The 15,561-nt window shown below is 42.6% G+C and overlaps 24 non-coding genes across 24 annotated transcripts; all 24 read right to left on the bottom strand.

Moving 5' to 3' along the window:
• Positions 1-64: 64 nt before the first annotated feature.
• Positions 65-136, bottom strand: TRNAW-CCA (transfer RNA tryptophan (anticodon CCA)). Its single transcript has one exon. It is a non-coding gene; the product is annotated as a tRNA-Trp (tRNA).
• Positions 137-203: 67 nt separating this feature from the next.
• Positions 204-275, bottom strand: TRNAW-CCA (transfer RNA tryptophan (anticodon CCA)). Its single transcript has one exon. It is a non-coding gene; the product is annotated as a tRNA-Trp (tRNA).
• Positions 276-1,032: 757 nt separating this feature from the next.
• On the bottom strand, positions 1,033-1,104 carry TRNAW-CCA (transfer RNA tryptophan (anticodon CCA)). The gene has a single exon. It is a non-coding gene; the product is annotated as a tRNA-Trp (tRNA).
• A 67-nt stretch (positions 1,105-1,171) lies between these two features.
• Positions 1,172-1,243, bottom strand: TRNAW-CCA (transfer RNA tryptophan (anticodon CCA)). Its single transcript has one exon. It is a non-coding gene; the product is annotated as a tRNA-Trp (tRNA).
• A 66-nt stretch (positions 1,244-1,309) lies between these two features.
• Positions 1,310-1,381, bottom strand: TRNAW-CCA (transfer RNA tryptophan (anticodon CCA)). Its single transcript has one exon. It is a non-coding gene; the product is annotated as a tRNA-Trp (tRNA).
• Positions 1,382-2,414: 1,033 nt separating this feature from the next.
• TRNAW-CCA (transfer RNA tryptophan (anticodon CCA)) lies at positions 2,415-2,486 on the bottom strand. Its single transcript has one exon. It is a non-coding gene; the product is annotated as a tRNA-Trp (tRNA).
• A 67-nt stretch (positions 2,487-2,553) lies between these two features.
• Positions 2,554-2,625, bottom strand: TRNAW-CCA (transfer RNA tryptophan (anticodon CCA)). Its single transcript has one exon. It is a non-coding gene; the product is annotated as a tRNA-Trp (tRNA).
• An 892-nt stretch (positions 2,626-3,517) lies between these two features.
• On the bottom strand, positions 3,518-3,589 carry TRNAW-CCA (transfer RNA tryptophan (anticodon CCA)). Its single transcript has one exon. It is a non-coding gene; the product is annotated as a tRNA-Trp (tRNA).
• Positions 3,590-6,000: 2,411 nt separating this feature from the next.
• On the bottom strand, positions 6,001-6,072 carry TRNAW-CCA (transfer RNA tryptophan (anticodon CCA)). Its single transcript has one exon. It is a non-coding gene; the product is annotated as a tRNA-Trp (tRNA).
• Positions 6,073-6,139: 67 nt separating this feature from the next.
• On the bottom strand, positions 6,140-6,211 carry TRNAW-CCA (transfer RNA tryptophan (anticodon CCA)). The gene has a single exon. It is a non-coding gene; the product is annotated as a tRNA-Trp (tRNA).
• An 892-nt stretch (positions 6,212-7,103) lies between these two features.
• Positions 7,104-7,175, bottom strand: TRNAW-CCA (transfer RNA tryptophan (anticodon CCA)). Its single transcript has one exon. It is a non-coding gene; the product is annotated as a tRNA-Trp (tRNA).
• A 2,416-nt stretch (positions 7,176-9,591) lies between these two features.
• TRNAW-CCA (transfer RNA tryptophan (anticodon CCA)) lies at positions 9,592-9,663 on the bottom strand. Its single transcript has one exon. It is a non-coding gene; the product is annotated as a tRNA-Trp (tRNA).
• A 308-nt stretch (positions 9,664-9,971) lies between these two features.
• TRNAW-CCA (transfer RNA tryptophan (anticodon CCA)) lies at positions 9,972-10,044 on the bottom strand. Its single transcript has one exon. It is a non-coding gene; the product is annotated as a tRNA-Trp (tRNA).
• A 66-nt stretch (positions 10,045-10,110) lies between these two features.
• On the bottom strand, positions 10,111-10,182 carry TRNAW-CCA (transfer RNA tryptophan (anticodon CCA)). Its single transcript has one exon. It is a non-coding gene; the product is annotated as a tRNA-Trp (tRNA).
• Positions 10,183-10,664: 482 nt separating this feature from the next.
• On the bottom strand, positions 10,665-10,736 carry TRNAW-CCA (transfer RNA tryptophan (anticodon CCA)). Its single transcript has one exon. It is a non-coding gene; the product is annotated as a tRNA-Trp (tRNA).
• Positions 10,737-10,803: 67 nt separating this feature from the next.
• Positions 10,804-10,875, bottom strand: TRNAW-CCA (transfer RNA tryptophan (anticodon CCA)). Its single transcript has one exon. It is a non-coding gene; the product is annotated as a tRNA-Trp (tRNA).
• A 719-nt stretch (positions 10,876-11,594) lies between these two features.
• TRNAW-CCA (transfer RNA tryptophan (anticodon CCA)) lies at positions 11,595-11,667 on the bottom strand. Its single transcript has one exon. It is a non-coding gene; the product is annotated as a tRNA-Trp (tRNA).
• Positions 11,668-11,733: 66 nt separating this feature from the next.
• Positions 11,734-11,805, bottom strand: TRNAW-CCA (transfer RNA tryptophan (anticodon CCA)). The gene has a single exon. It is a non-coding gene; the product is annotated as a tRNA-Trp (tRNA).
• Positions 11,806-12,286: 481 nt separating this feature from the next.
• On the bottom strand, positions 12,287-12,358 carry TRNAW-CCA (transfer RNA tryptophan (anticodon CCA)). Its single transcript has one exon. It is a non-coding gene; the product is annotated as a tRNA-Trp (tRNA).
• A 592-nt stretch (positions 12,359-12,950) lies between these two features.
• Positions 12,951-13,022, bottom strand: TRNAW-CCA (transfer RNA tryptophan (anticodon CCA)). The gene has a single exon. It is a non-coding gene; the product is annotated as a tRNA-Trp (tRNA).
• An 893-nt stretch (positions 13,023-13,915) lies between these two features.
• TRNAW-CCA (transfer RNA tryptophan (anticodon CCA)) lies at positions 13,916-13,987 on the bottom strand. The gene has a single exon. It is a non-coding gene; the product is annotated as a tRNA-Trp (tRNA).
• A 616-nt stretch (positions 13,988-14,603) lies between these two features.
• On the bottom strand, positions 14,604-14,675 carry TRNAW-CCA (transfer RNA tryptophan (anticodon CCA)). Its single transcript has one exon. It is a non-coding gene; the product is annotated as a tRNA-Trp (tRNA).
• A 616-nt stretch (positions 14,676-15,291) lies between these two features.
• On the bottom strand, positions 15,292-15,363 carry TRNAW-CCA (transfer RNA tryptophan (anticodon CCA)). Its single transcript has one exon. It is a non-coding gene; the product is annotated as a tRNA-Trp (tRNA).
• Positions 15,364-15,430: 67 nt separating this feature from the next.
• TRNAW-CCA (transfer RNA tryptophan (anticodon CCA)) lies at positions 15,431-15,502 on the bottom strand. The gene has a single exon. It is a non-coding gene; the product is annotated as a tRNA-Trp (tRNA).
• Positions 15,503-15,561: the final 59 nt, after the last annotated feature.

Below are 15,561 nucleotides of genomic sequence, written 5' to 3'. Positions count from 1 at the left end.
CCCCTGACGCTCTAATTGGTAGAATTTCTATAAACAACGTAAAAACTAACCTTTATTATTTGTTTGACCCGGACGTGATTCGAACACGCAGCCTTCTGATCTGGAGTCAGACGCGCTACCATTGCGCCACCGAGTCCCCTTTACGAAGGTTTAATTAGTAGAATTTCTATAAACAACGTAAAAACTAAATTTTATTATTTGTTTGACCCGGACGTGATTCGAACACGCAGCCTTCTGATCTGGAGTCAGACGCGCTACCATTGCGCCACCGAGCCCCCTGAACGAAGGTTAAATTGGTAGAATTTCTATAAACAACGGAAAAACTAAATTTTATTATTTGTTTGACCCGGACGTGATTCAAACACGCAGCCTTCTGTTCTGGAGTCAGAAGCGCTACCATTGCGCCACCGAGCTCCCTTTACGAAGGTTTAATTGGTAGAATTCTAAAAACAACTTAAAAACTGACTTTTATTCTTTCTTTGACCCGGACGTGATTCGAACACGCAGCCTTCTGATCTGGTTTCAGAAGCGCTATCATTGCGCCACCGAGCCCCCTGAACGAAGGTTAAATTGGTAGAATTTCTATAAACAACCTAAAAACTAAATTTTATTATTTGTTTGACCCGGAGGTGATTCGAACACGCAGCCTTCTGATCTGGAGTCAGACGTGCTACCATTGCGCCACCGAGTCCCCTGTACGAAGGTTTAATTGGTAGAATTTCAATAAACGACGTAAAAACTAAATTTTATTATTTGTTTGACCCGGACGTGATTCGAACACGCAGCCTTCTGTTCTGGAGTCAGACGCGCTACCATTGCACCACCGAGCTCCCTTTACGAAGGTTTAATTGGTAGAATTTTAAAAACAACTTAAAAACTAAGTTTTAATTATTTCTTTGACCCAGACGTGATTCGAACACGCAGCCTTCTGATCTGGTGTCTGACGCGCTACCATTGCGCCACCGAGCCCCCTGACGGTTTAATTGGTAGAATTCCTATAAACAACGTAAAAACTAACCTTTATTATTTGTTTGACCCGGACGTGATTCGAACACGCAACCTTCTGATCTGGAGTCAGACGCGCTACCATTGCGCCACCGACTCCCCTTTACGAAGGTTTAATTGGTAGAGTTTCTATAAAAAACGTAAAAACTAAATTTTATTATTTGTTTGACCCGGACGTGATTCGAACACGCAGCCTTCTGATCTGGAGTCAGACGCGCTACCATTGCGCCACCGAGTCCCCTTTACGAAGCTTTAATTGGTAGAATTCTAAAAACAACTTAAAAACTTATTGTTATTATTTGTTTGACCCGGACGTGATTCGAACACGCAGCCTTCTGTTCTGGAGTCAGACGCGCTACCATTGCGCCACCGAGCCCCCTTTACGAAGGTTTAATTGGTAGAATTTTAAAAACAACTTAAAAACTGATTTTTATTATTTCTTTGACCCGAACGTGATTCCAACACGCAGCCTTCTGATCTGGAGTCAGACGCTCTACTATTGCGCCACCGAGTTCCCTTTACGAAGGTTTAATTGGTAGAATTCTAAAAACAACTTAAAAACTGACTTTTATTCTTTTTTTGCCCCGGACGTGATTCGAACACGCAGCCTTCTGATCTGGTTTCAGAAGCGCTGCCATTGCGCCACCGAGCCCCCTGAACGAAGGTTAAATTGGTAGAATTTCTATAAACAACGGAAAAACTAAATTTTATTATTTGTTTGACCCGGACGTGATTCAAACACGCAGCCTTCTGTTCTGGAGTCAGAAGCGCTACCATTGCGCCACCGAGCTCCCTTTACGAAGGTTTAATTGGTAGAATTCTAAAAACAACTTAAAAACTGACTTTTATTCTTTCTTTGACCCGGACGTGATTCGAACACGCAGCCTTCTGATCTGGTTTCAGAAGCGCTATCATTGCGCCACCGAGCCCCCTGAACGAAGGTTAAATTGGTAGAATTTCTATAAACAACCTAAAAACTAAATTTTATTATTTGTTTGACACGGAGGTGATTCGAACACGCAGCCTTCTGATCTGGAGTCAGACGTGCTACCATTGCGCCACCGAGTCCCCTGTACGAAGGTTTAATTGGTAGAATTTCTATAAACGACGTAAAAACTCAATTTTATTATTTGTTTGACCCGGACGTGATTCGAACACGCAGCCTTCTGTTCTGGAGTCAGACGCGCTACCATTGCACCACCGAGCTCCCTTTACGAAGGTTTAATTGGTAGAATTTTAAAAACAACTTAAAAACTAAGTTTTAATTATTTCTTTGACCCAGACGTGATTCGAACACGCAGCCTTCTGATCTGGTGTCTGACGCGCTACCATTGCGCCACCGAGCCCCCTGACGGTTTAATTGGTAGAATTTCTATAAACAACGTAAAAACTAACCTTTATTATTTGTTTGACCCGGACGTGATTCGAACACGCAACCTTCTGATCTGGAGTCAGACGCGCTACCATTGCGCCACCGAGTCCCCTTTACGAAGGTTTAATTGGTAGAGTTTCTATAAAAAACGTAAAAACTAAATTTTATTATTTGTTTGACCCGGACGTGATTCGAACACGCAGCCTTCTGATCTGGAGTCAGACGCGCTACCATTGCGCCACCGAGTCCCCTTTACGAAGCTTTAATTGGTAGAATTCTAAAAACAACTTAAAAACTTATTGTTATTATTTGTTTGACCCGGACGTGATTCGAACACGCAGCCTTCAGTTCTGGAGTCAGACGCGCTACCATTGCGCCACCGAGCCCCCTTTACGAAGGTTTAATTGGTAGAATTTTTAAAACAACTTAAAAACTGATTTTTATTATTTCTTTGACCCGAACGTGATTCCAACACGCAGCCTTCTGATCTGGAGTCAGACGAGCTACTATTGCGCCACCGAGTCCCCTTTACGAAGGTTTAATTGGTAGAATTCTAAAAACAACTTAAAAACTGACTTTTATTCTTTCTTTGACCCGGACGTGATTCGAACACGCAGCATTCTGATCTGGTTTCAGAAGCTCTACCATTGCGCCACCGAGCCCCCTGAACGAAGGTTAATTGGTAGAATTTCTATAAACAACGTAAAAACTAAATTTTATTATTTGTTTGACCCGGAGGTGATTCGAACACGCAGCCTTCTGATCTGGTATCAGACGTGCTACCATTGCGCCACCAAGCCCCCTTTACGAAGGTTTAATTGGTAGAATTTTAAAAAACACTTAAAAACTGATTTTTATTATTGCTTTGACCCGGACGTGATTCCAACACAAAGTCTTCTGATCTGGAGTCAGACGCGCTACCATTGCGCCACCGAGCCCCCCTTACGAAGGTTTAATTGGTAGAATTCTATAAACAACTTAAAAACTAAGTTTTAATTATTTCTTTGACCCAGACGTGATTCGAACACGCAGCCTTCTTATCTGGTGTCTGACGCGCTACCATTGCGCCACCGAGCCCCCTGACGGTTTAATTGGTAGAATTTCTATAAACAACGTAAAAACTAACCTTTATTATTTGTTTGACCCGGACGTGATTCGAACACGCAACCTTCTGATCTGGAGTCAGACGCGCTACCATTGCGCCACCGAGTCCCCTTTACGAAGGTTAAATTGGTAGAATTTCTATAAACAACGTAAAAACTAAATTTTATTATTTGTTTGACCCGGACGTGATTCGAACACGCAGCCTTCTGATCTGGTGTCAGACGCGCTACCATCGCGCCACCGAGCCCCTGACGGTTTAATTGGTAGAATTTCTATAAACAACGTAAAAACTAACCTTTATTATTTGTTTGACCCGGACGTGATTCGAACACGCAGCCTTCAGTTCTGGAGTCAGACGCGCTACCATTGCGCCACCGAGCCCCCTTTACGAAGGTTTAATTGGTAGAATTTTAAAAACAACTTAAAAACTGATTTTTATTATTTCTTTGACCCGAACGTGATTCCAACACGCAGCCTTCTGATCTGGAGTCAGACGAGCTACTATTGCGCCACCGAGTCCCCTTTACGAAGGTTTAATTGGTAGAATTCTAAAAACAACTAAAAAAACTGACTTTTATTCTTTCTTTGACCCGGACGTGATTCGAACACGCAGCCTTCTGATCTGGTTTCAGAAGCTCTACCATTGCGCCACCGAGCCCCCTGAACGAAGGTTAAATTGGTAGAATTTCTATAAACAACGTAAAAACTAAATTTTATTATTTGTTTGACCCGGAGGTGATTCGAACACGCAGCCTTCTGATCTGGTATCAGACGTGCTACCATTGCGCCACCAAGCCCCCTTTACGAAGGTTTAATTGGTAGAATTTTAAAAAACACTTAAAAACTGATTTTTATTATTGCTTTGACCCGGACGTGATTCCAACACAAAGTCTTCTGATCTGGAGTCAGACGCGCTACCATTGCGCCACCGAGCCCCCCTTACGAAGGTTTAATTGGTAGAATTCTATAAACAACTTAAAAACTAAGTTTTAATTATTTCTTTGACCCAGACGTGATTCGAACACGCAGCCTTCTTATCTGGTGTCTGACGCGCTACCATTGCGCCACCGAGCCCCCTGACGGTTCAATTGGTAGAATTTCTATAAACAACGTAAAAACTAACCTTTATTATTTGTTTGACCCGGACGTGATTCGAACACGCAGCCTACTGATCTGGAGTCAGACGCGCTACCATTGCGCCATCGAGTCGCCTTCACGAAGGTTTAATTGGTAGAATTTCTATAAAAAACGTAAAAACTAAATTTTATTATTTGTTTGACCCGGACGGCATTCGAACACGCAGCCTTCTGATCTGGAGTCAGACGCGCTACCATTGCGCCACCGAGTCCCCTTTACGAAGCTTTAATTGGTAGAATTCTAAAAACAACTTAAAAACTTATTTTTATTATTTGTTGGACCCGGACGTGATTCGAACACGCAGCCTTCTGTTCTGGAGTCAGACGCGCTACCATTGCGCCACCGAGCCCCCTTTACGGAGGTTTAATTGGTAGAATTTTAAAAACAACTTAAAAACTGATTTTTATTATTTCTTTGACCCGAACGTGATTCCAACACGCAGCCTTCTGATCTGGAGTCAGACGCTCTACTATTGCGCCACCGAGTTCCCTTTACGAAGGTTTAATTGGTAGAATTCTAAAAACAACTTTAAAACTGACTTTTATCCTTTTTTTGACCCGGACGTGATTCGAACACGCAGCCTTCTGATCTGGTTTCAGAAGCGCTACCATTGCGCCACCGAGCCCCCTGAACGAAGGTTAAATTGGTAGAATTTCTATAAACAACGGAAAAACTAAATTTTATTATTTGTTTGACCCGGACGTGATTCAAACACGCAGCCTTCTGTTCTGGAGTCAGAAGCGCTACCATTGCGCCACCGAGCTCCCTTTACGAAGGTTTAATTGGTAGAATTCTAAAAACAACTTAAAAACTGACTTTTATTCTTTCTTTGACCCGGACGTGATTCGAACACGCAGCCTTCTGATCTGGTTTCAGAAGCGCTATCATTGCGCCACCGAGCCCCCTGAACGAAGGTTAAATTGGTAGAATTTCTATAAACAACCTAAAAACTAAATTTTATTATTTGTTTGACACGGAGGTGATTCGAACACGCAGCCTTCTGATCTGGAGTCAGACGTGCTACCATTGCGCCACCGAGTCCCCTGTACGAAGGTTTAATTGGTAGAATTTCTATAAACGACGTAAAAACTCAATTTTATTATTTGTTTGACCCGGACGTGATTCGAACACGCAGCCTTCTGTTCTGGAGTCAGACGCGCTACCATTGCACCACCGAGCTCCCTTTACGAAGGTTTAATTGGTAGAATTTTAAAAACAACTTAAAAACTAAGTTTTAATTATTTCTTTGACCCAGACGTGATTCGAACACGCAGCCTTCTGATCTGGTGTCTGACGCGCTACCATTGCGCCACCGAGCCCCCTGACGGTTTAATTGGTAGAATTTCTATAAACAACGTAAAAACTAACCTTTATTATTTGTTTGACCCGGACGTGATTCGAACACGCAACCTTCTGATCTGGAGTCAGACGCGCTACCATTGCGCCACCGAGTCCCCTTTACGAAGGTTTAATTGGTAGAGTTTCTATAAAAAACGTAAAAACTAAATTTTATTATTTGTTTGACCCGGACGTGATTCGAACACGCAGCCTTCTGATCTGGAGTCAGACGCGCTACCATTGCGCCACCGAGTCCCCTTTACGAAGCTTTAATTGGTAGAATTCTAAAAACAACTTAAAAACTTATTGTTATTATTTGTTTGACCCGGACGTGATTCGAACACGCAGCCTTCAGTTCTGGAGTCAGACGCGCTACCATTGCGCCACCGAGCCCCCTTTACGAAGGTTTAATTGGTAGAATTTTAAAAACAACTTAAAAACTGATTTTTATTATTTCTTTGACCCGAACGTGATTCCAACACGCAGCCTTCTGATCTGGAGTCAGACGAGCTACTATTGCGCCACCGAGTCCCCTTTACGAAGGTTTAATTGGTAGAATTCTAAAAACAACTTAAAAACTGACTTTTATTCTTTCTTTGACCCGGACGTGATTCGAACACGCAGCCTTCTGATCTGGTTTCAGAAGCTCTACCATTGCGCCACCGAGCCCCCTGAACGAAGGTTAATTGGTAGAATTTCTATAAACAACGTAAAAACTAAATTTTATTATTTGTTTGACCCGGAGGTGATTCGAACACGCAGCCTTCTGATCTGGTATCAGACGTGCTACCATTGCGCCACCAAGCCCCCTTTACGAAGGTTTAATTGGTAGAATTTTAAAAAACACTTAAAAACTGATTTTTATTATTGCTTTGACCCGGACGTGATTCCAACACAAAGTCTTCTGATCTGGAGTCAGACGCGCTACCATTGCGCCACCGAGCCCCCCTTACGAAGGTTTAATTGGTAGAATTCTATAAACAACTTAAAAACTAAGTTTTAATTATTTCTTTGACCCAGACGTGATTCGAACACGCAGCCTTCTTATCTGGTGTCTGACGCGCTACCATTGCGCCACCGAGCCCCCTGACGGTTTAATTGGTAGAATTTCTATAAACAACGTAAAAACTAACCTTTATTATTTGTTTGACCCGGACGTGATTCGAACACGCAACCTTCTGATCTGGAGTCAGACGCGCTACCATTGCGCCACCGAGTCCCCTTTACGAAGGTTAAATTGGTAGAATTTCTATAAACAACGTAAAAACTAAATTTTATTATTTGTTTGACCCGGACGTGATTCGAACACGCAGCCTTCTGATCTGGTGTCAGACGCGCTACCATCGCGCCACCGAGCCCCTGACGGTTTAATTGGTAGAATTTCTATAAACAACGTAAAAACTAACCTTTATTATTTGTTTGACCCGGACGTGATTCGAACACGCAGCCTTCAGTTCTGGAGTCAGACGCGCTACCATTGCGCCACCGAGCCCCCTTTACGAAGGTTTAATTGGTAGAATTTTAAAAACAACTTAAAAACTGATTTTTATTATTTCTTTGACCCGAACGTGATTCCAACACGCAGCCTTCTGATCTGGAGTCAGACGAGCTACTATTGCGCCACCGAGTCCCCTTTACGAAGGTTTAATTGGTAGAATTCTAAAAACAACTAAAAAAACTGACTTTTATTCTTTCTTTGACCCGGACGTGATTCGAACACGCAGCCTTCTGATCTGGTTTCAGAAGCTCTACCATTGCGCCACCGAGCCCCCTGAACGAAGGTTAAATTGGTAGAATTTCTATAAACAACGTAAAAACTAAATTTTATTATTTGTTTGACCCGGAGGTGATTCGAACACGCAGCCTTCTGATCTGGTATCAGACGTGCTACCATTGCGCCACCAAGCCCCCTTTACGAAGGTTTAATTGGTAGAATTTTAAAAAACACTTAAAAACTGATTTTTATTATTGCTTTGACCCGGACGTGATTCCAACACAAAGTCTTCTGATCTGGAGTCAGACGCGCTACCATTGCGCCACCGAGCCCCCCTTACGAAGGTTTAATTGGTAGAATTCTATAAACAACTTAAAAACTAAGTTTTAATTATTTCTTTGACCCAGACGTGATTCGAACACGCAGCCTTCTTATCTGGTGTCTGACGCGCTACCATTGCGCCACCGAGCCCCCTGACGGTTTAATTGGTAGAATTTCTATAAACAACGTAAAAACTAACCTTTATTATTTGTTTGACCCGGACCTGATTCGAACACGCAGCCTACTGATCTGGAGTCAGACGCGCTACCATTGCGCCATCGAGTCGCCTTCACGAAGGTTTAATTGGTAGAATTTCTATAAAAAACGTAAAAACTAAATTTTATTATTTGTTTGACCCGGACGGCATTCGAACACGCAGCCTTCTGATCTGGAGTCAGACGCGCTACCATTGCGCCACCGAGTCCCCTTTACGAAGCTTTAATTGGTAGAATTCTAAAAACAACTTAAAAACTTATTTTTATTATTTGTTGGACCCGGACGTGATTCGAACACGCAGCCTTCAGTTCTGGAGTCAGACGCGCGCTACCATTGCGCCACCGAGCCCCCTTTACGGAGGTTTAATTGGTAGAATTTTAAAAACAACTTAAAAACTGATTTTCATTATTTCTTTGACCCGAACGTGATTCCAACACGCAGCCTTCTGATCTGGAGTCAGACGCTCTACTATTGCGCCACCGAGTTCCCTTTACGAAGGTTTAATTGGTAGAATTCTAAAAACAACTTAAAAACTGACTTTTATTCTTTTTTTGACCCGGACGTGATTCGAACACGCAGCCTTCTGATCTGGTTTCAGAAGCGCTACCATTGCGCCACCGAGCCCCCTGAACGAAGGTTAAATTGGTAGAATTTCTATAAACAACGGAAAAACTAAATTTTATTATTTGTTTGACCCGGACGTGATTCAAACACGCAGCCTTCTGTTCTGGAGTCAGAAGCGCTACCATTGCGCCACCGAGCTCCCTTTACGAAGGTTTAATTGGTAGAATTCTAAAAACAACTTAAAAACTGACTTTTATTCTTTCTTTGACCCGGACGTGATTCGAACACGCAGCCTTCTGATCTGGTTTCAGAAGCGCTATCATTGCGCCACCGAGCCCCCTGAACGAAGGTTAAATTGGTAGAATTTCTATAAACAACGGAAAAACTAAATTTTATTATTTGTTTGACCCGGACGTGATTCGAACACGCAGCCTTCTGATCTGGGGTCAGACGTGCTACCATTGCCCCACCAAGCCCCCTTTACGAAGGTTTAATTGGTAGAATTTTAAAAAACACTTAAAAACTGATTTTTATTATTGCTTTGACCCGGACGTGATTCCAACACAAAGCCTTCTGATCTGGAGTCAGACGCGCTACCATTGCGCCACCGAGCCCCCTTTACGAAGGTTTAATTGGTAGAATTTCTATAAACAACGTAAAAACTAAATTTTATTATTTGTTTGACCCGGACGTGATTCGAACACGCAGCCTTCGGATCTGGAGTCAGACGTGCTACCATTGCGCCACCAAGCCTCCTTTACGAAGGTTTAATTGGTAGAATTTCTATAAACAACGTAAAAACTGATTTTTATTATTGCTTTGACCCGGACGTGATTCCAACACGCAGCCTTCTGATCTGGAGTCAGACGCGCTACCATTGCGCCACCGAGCCCCCTTTACGAAGGTTTAATTGGTAGAATTTTAAAAACAACTTAAAAACTGATTTTTATTATTTCTTTGACCCGAACGTGATTGCAACACGCAGCCTTCTGATCTGGAGTCAGACGAGCTACTATTGCGCCACCGAGCCCCCTTTACGAAGTTTAATTGGTAGATTTCTATAAACAACTTAAAAACTAAGTTTTAATTATTTCTTTGACCCAGACGTGATTCGAACACGCAGCCTTCTGATCTGGTGTCTGACGCGCTACCATTGCGCCACCGAGCCCCCTGACGGTTTAATTGGTAGAATTTCTATATTGAGCCGGACGTGATTCGAACACGCAGCCTTCTGATCTGGAGTCAGAAGCGCTACCATTGCGCCACCGAGCCCCCTGAACGAAGGTTAAATTGGTAGAATTTCTATAAACAATGTAAAAACTAACCTTTATTATTTGTTTGACCCGGACGTGATTCGAACACGCAGCCTTCTGATCTGGAGTCAGACGCGCTACCATTGCGCCACCGAGCTCCCTTTACGAAGGTTTAATTGGTAGAATTTTAAAAACAACTTAAAAACTGATTTTTATTATTTCTTTGACCCGAACGTGATTCCAACACGCAGCCTTCTGATCTGGAGTCAGAAGCGCTACCATTGCGCCACCGAGCCCCCTGAACGAAGGTTAAATTGGTAGAATTTCTATAAACAACGGAAAAACTAAATTTTATTATTTGTTTGACCCGGACGTGATTCGAACACGCAGCCTTCTGATCTGGGGTCAGACGTGCTACCATTGCCCCACCAAGCCCCCTTTACGAAGGTTTAATTGGTAGAATTTTAAAAAACACTTAAAAACTGATTTTTATTATTGCTTTGACCCGGACGTGATTCCAACACAAAGCCTTCTGATCTGGAGTCAGACGCGCTACCATTGCGCCACCGAGTCCCCTTTACGAAGGTTTAATTAATAGAATTTCTATAAACAACGTAAAAACTAAATTTTATTATTTGTTTGACCCGGACGTGATTCGAACACGCAGCCTTCTGATCTGGAGTCAGACGCGCTACCATTGCGCCACCGAGTCCCCTTTACGAAGGTTTAATTGGTAGAATTTCTATAAACAACGTAAAAACTAAATTTTATTATTTGTTTGACCCGGACGTGATTCGAACACGCAGCCTTCTGATGTGGAGTCAGACGCGCTACCATTGCGCCACCGAGTCCCCTTTACGAAGCTTTAATTGGTAGAATTCTAAAAACAACTTAAAAACTTATTTTTATTATTTGTTTGACCCGGACGTTATTCGAACACGCAGCCTTCTGTTCTGGAGTCAGACGCGCTACCATTGTGCCACCGAGCCCCCTGACGGTTTAATTGGTAGAATTTCTATAAACAAGGTAAAAACTAAATTTTATTATTTGTTTGACCTGGACGTGATTCGAACACGCAGCCTTCTGTTCTGGAGTCAGACGCGCTACCATTGCGCCACCGAGCCCCCTTTACGAAGGTTTAATTGGTAGAATTTTAAAAAACACTTAAAAACTGATTTTTATTATTTCTTTGACCCGGACGTGATTCCAACACAAAGCCTTCTGATCTGGAGTCAGACGCGCTATTATTGCGCCACCGAGCCCCCTTTACGAAGGTTTAATTGGTAAAATTTTAAAAACAACTTAAAAACTGATTTTTATTATTTCTTTGACCCGAACGTGATTGCAACACGCAGCCTTCTGATCTGGAGTCAGACGAGCTACTATTGCGCCACCGAGCCCCCTTTACGAAGTTTAATTGGTAGATTTCTATAAACAACTTAAAAACTAAGTTTTAATTATTTCTTTGACCCAGACGTGATTCGAACACGCAGCCTTCTGATCTGGTGTCTGACGCGCTACCATTGCGCCACCGAGCCCCCTGACGGTTTAATTGGTAGAATTTCTATATTGAGCCGGACGTGATTCGAACACGCAGCCTTCTGATCTGGAGTCAGAAGCGCTACCATTGCGCCACCGAGCCCCCTGAACGAAGGTTAAATTGGTAGAATTTCTATAAACAATGTAAAAACTAACCTTTATTATTTGTTTGACCCGGACGTGATTCGAACACGCAGCCTTCTGATCTGGAGTCAGACGCGCTACCATTGCGCCACCGAGCTCCCTTTACGAAGGTTTAATTGGTAGAATTTTAAAAACAACTTAAAAACTGATTTTTATTATTTCTTTGACCCGAACGTGATTCCAACACGCAGCCTTCTGATCTGGAGTCAGAAGCGCTACCATTGCGCCACCGAGCCCCCTGAACGAAGGTTAAATTGGTAGAATTTCTATAAACAACGGAAAAACTAAATTTTATTATTTGTTTGACCCGGACGTGATTCGAACACGCAGCCTTCTGATCTGGGGTCAGACGTGCTACCATTGCCCCACCAAGCCCCCTTTACGAAGGTTTAATTGGTAGAATTTTAAAAAACACTTAAAAACTGATTTTTATTATTGCTTTGACCCGGACGTGATTCCAACACAAAGCCTTCTGATCTGGAGTCAGACGCGCTACCATTGCGCCACCGAGTCCCCTTTACGAAGCTTTAATTGGTAGAATTCTAAAAACAACTTAAAAACTTATTGTTATTATTTGTTTGACCCGGACGTGATTCGAACACGCAGCCTTCTGTTCTGGAGTCAGACGCGCTACCATTGCGCCACCGAGCCCCCATTTACGAAGGTTTAATTGGTAGAATTTTAAAAACAACTTAAAAACTGTTTTTTTTTAATTTCTTTGACCCGGAGGTGATTCGAAAACGCAGCCTTCTGATCTGGAGTCAGACGTGCTACCATTGCGCCATCAAGCCCCCTTTACGAAGGTTTAATTGGTAGAATTTCTATATTGAGCCGGACGTGATTCGAACAAGCAGCCTTCTGATCTGGTTTCAGAAGCGCTACCATTGCGCCACCGAGCCCACTGAACGAAGGTTAAATTGGTAGAATTTCTATAAACAACGTAAAAACTAAATTTTATTATTTGTTTGACCCGGAGGTGATTCGAAAACGCAGCCTTCTGATCTGGAGTCAGACGTGCTACCATTGCGCCATCAAGCCCCCTTTACGATGGTTTAATTGGTAGAATTTTAAAAAACACTTAAAAACTGATTTTTATTATTTCTTTGACCCGGACGTGATTCCAACACGCAGCCTTCTGATCTGGAGTCAGACGCGCTACTATTGCGCCACCGAGCCCCCCTTACGAAGGTTTAATTGGTAGAATTCTATAAACAACTTAAAAACTAAGTTTTAATTATTTCTTTGACCCAGACGTGATTCGAACACGCAGCCTTCTGATCTGGTGTCAGACGCGCTACCATTGCGCCACCGAGCCCCCTGACGGTTTAATTGGTAGAATTTCTATAAACAATGTAAAAACTAACCTTTATTATTTGTTTGACCGGACGAGATTCGAACACGCAGCCTTCTGTTCTGGAGTCAGACGCGCTACCATTGCGCCACCGAGCTCCCTTTACGAAGGTTTAATTGGTAGAATTTTAAAAACAACTTAAAAACTGATTTTTATTATTTCTTTGACCCGAACGTGATTCCAACACGCAGCCTTCTGATCTGGAGTCAGAAGCGCTACCATTGCGCCAGCGAGCCCCCTGAACGAAGGTTAAATTGGTAGAATTTCTATAAACAACGGAAAAACTAAATTTTATTATTTGTTTGACCCGGACGTGATTCGAACACGCAGCCTTCTGATCTGGGGTCAGACGTGCTACCATTGCCCCACCAAGCCCCCTTTACGAAGGTTTAATTGGTAGAATTTTAAAAAACACTTAAAAACTGATTTTTATTATTTCTTTGACCCGAACGTGATTCCAACACGCAGCCTTCTGATCTGGAGTCAGAAGCGCTACCATTGCGCCACCGAGCCCCCTGAACGAAGGTTAAATTGGTAGAATTTCTATAAACAACGGAAAAACTAAATTTTATTATTTGTTTGACCCGGACGTGATTCGAACACGCAGCCTTCTGATCTGGAGTCAGACGTGCTACCATTGCGCCATCAAGCCCCCTTTACGATGGCTTAATTGGTAGAATTTTAAAAAACACTTAAAAACTGATTTTTATTATTTCTTTGACCCGGACGTGATTCCAACACGCAGCCTTCTGATCTGGAGTCAGACGCGCTACTATTGCGCCACCGAGCCCCCCTTACGAAGGTTTAATTGGTAGAATTCTATAAACAACTTAAAAACTAAGTTTTAATTATTTCTTTGACCCAGACGTGATTCGAACACGCAGCCTTCTGATCTGGTGTCAGACGCGCTACCATTGCGCCACCGAGCCCCCTGACGGTTAAATTGGTAGAATTTCTATAAACAATGTAAAAACTAACCTTTATTATTTGTTTGACCGGACGAGATTCGAACACGCAGCCTTCTGATCTGGAGTCAGACGAGCTACTATTGCGCCACCGAGTCCCCTTTACGAAGGTTTAATTGGTAGAATTCTAAAAACAACTTAAAAACTGACTTTTATTCTTTCTTTGACCCGGACGTGATTCGAACAAGCAGCCTTCTGAACTGGTTTCAGAAGCGCTACCATTGCGCCACCGAGCCCACTGAACGAAGGTTAAATTGGTAGAATTTCTATAAACAACGTAAAAACTAAATTTTATTATTTGTTTGACCCGGAGGTGATTCGAAAACGCAGCCTTCTGATCTGGAGTCAGACGTGCTACCATTGCGCCATCAAGCCCCCTTTACGATGGTTTAATTGGTAGAATTTTAAAAAACACTTAAAAACTGATTTTTATTATTTCTTTGACCCGGACGTGATTCCAACACGCAGCCTTCTGATCTGGAGTCAGACGCGCTACTATTGCGCCACCGAGCCCCCCTTACGAAGGTTTAATTGGTAGAATTCTATAAACAACTTAAAAACTAAGTTTTAATTATTTCTTTGACCCAGACGTGATTCGAACACGCAGCCTTCTGATCTGGTGTCAGACGCGCTACCATTGCGCCACCGAGCCCCCTGATGGTTTAATTGGTAGAATTTCTATAAACAATGTAAAAACTAACCTTTATTATTTGTTTGACCGGACGAGATTCGAACACGCAGCCTTCTGTTCTGGAGTCAGACGCGCTACCATTGCGCCACCGAGCTCCCTTTACGAAGGTTTAATTGGTAGAATTTTAAAAACAACTTAAAAACTGATTTTTATTATTTCTTTGACCCGAACGTGATTCCAACACGCAGCCTTCTGATCTGGAGTCAGAAGCGCTACCATTGCGCCACCGAGCCCCCTGAACGAAGGTTAAATTGGTAGAATTTCTATAAACAACGGAAAAACTAAATTTTATTATTTGTTTGACCCGGACGTGATTCGAACACGCAGCCTTCTGATCTGGGGTCAGACGTGCTACCATTGCCCCACCAAGCCCCCTTTACGAAGGTTTAATTGGTAGAATTTTAAAAAACACTTAAAAACTGATTTTTATTATTGCTTTGACCCGGACGTGATTCCAACACAAAGCCTTCTGATCTGGAGTCAGACGCGCTACCATTGCGGAACCGAGCCCCCTTTACGAAGGTTTAATTGGTAGAATTTCTATAAACAACGTAAAAACTAAATTTTATTATTTGTTTGACCCGGACGTGATTCGAACACGCAGCCTTCTGATCTGGAGTCAGACGTGCTACCATTGCGCCACCAAGCCCCCTTTACGAAGGTTTAATTGGTAGAATTTCTATAAACAACGTAAAAACTGATTTTTATTATTGCTTTGACCCGGACGTGATTCCAACACGCAGCCTTCTGATCTGGAGTCAGACGCGCTACCATTGCGCCACCGAGCCCCCTTTACGAAGGTTTAATTGGTAGAATTTTAAAAACAACTTAAAAACTGATTTTTATT

Source organism: Phalangium opilio, unplaced genomic scaffold (genome assembly GCF_054372755.1).
Source record: "Phalangium opilio isolate 3A_F unplaced genomic scaffold, DU_Popi_V2 ptg000352l_1, whole genome shotgun sequence".
In the NCBI taxonomy this organism is placed as follows: Eukaryota; Metazoa; Arthropoda; class Arachnida; order Opiliones; family Phalangiidae; genus Phalangium; species Phalangium opilio.
This window is presented reverse-complemented; position numbering and strand designations above follow the sequence as displayed.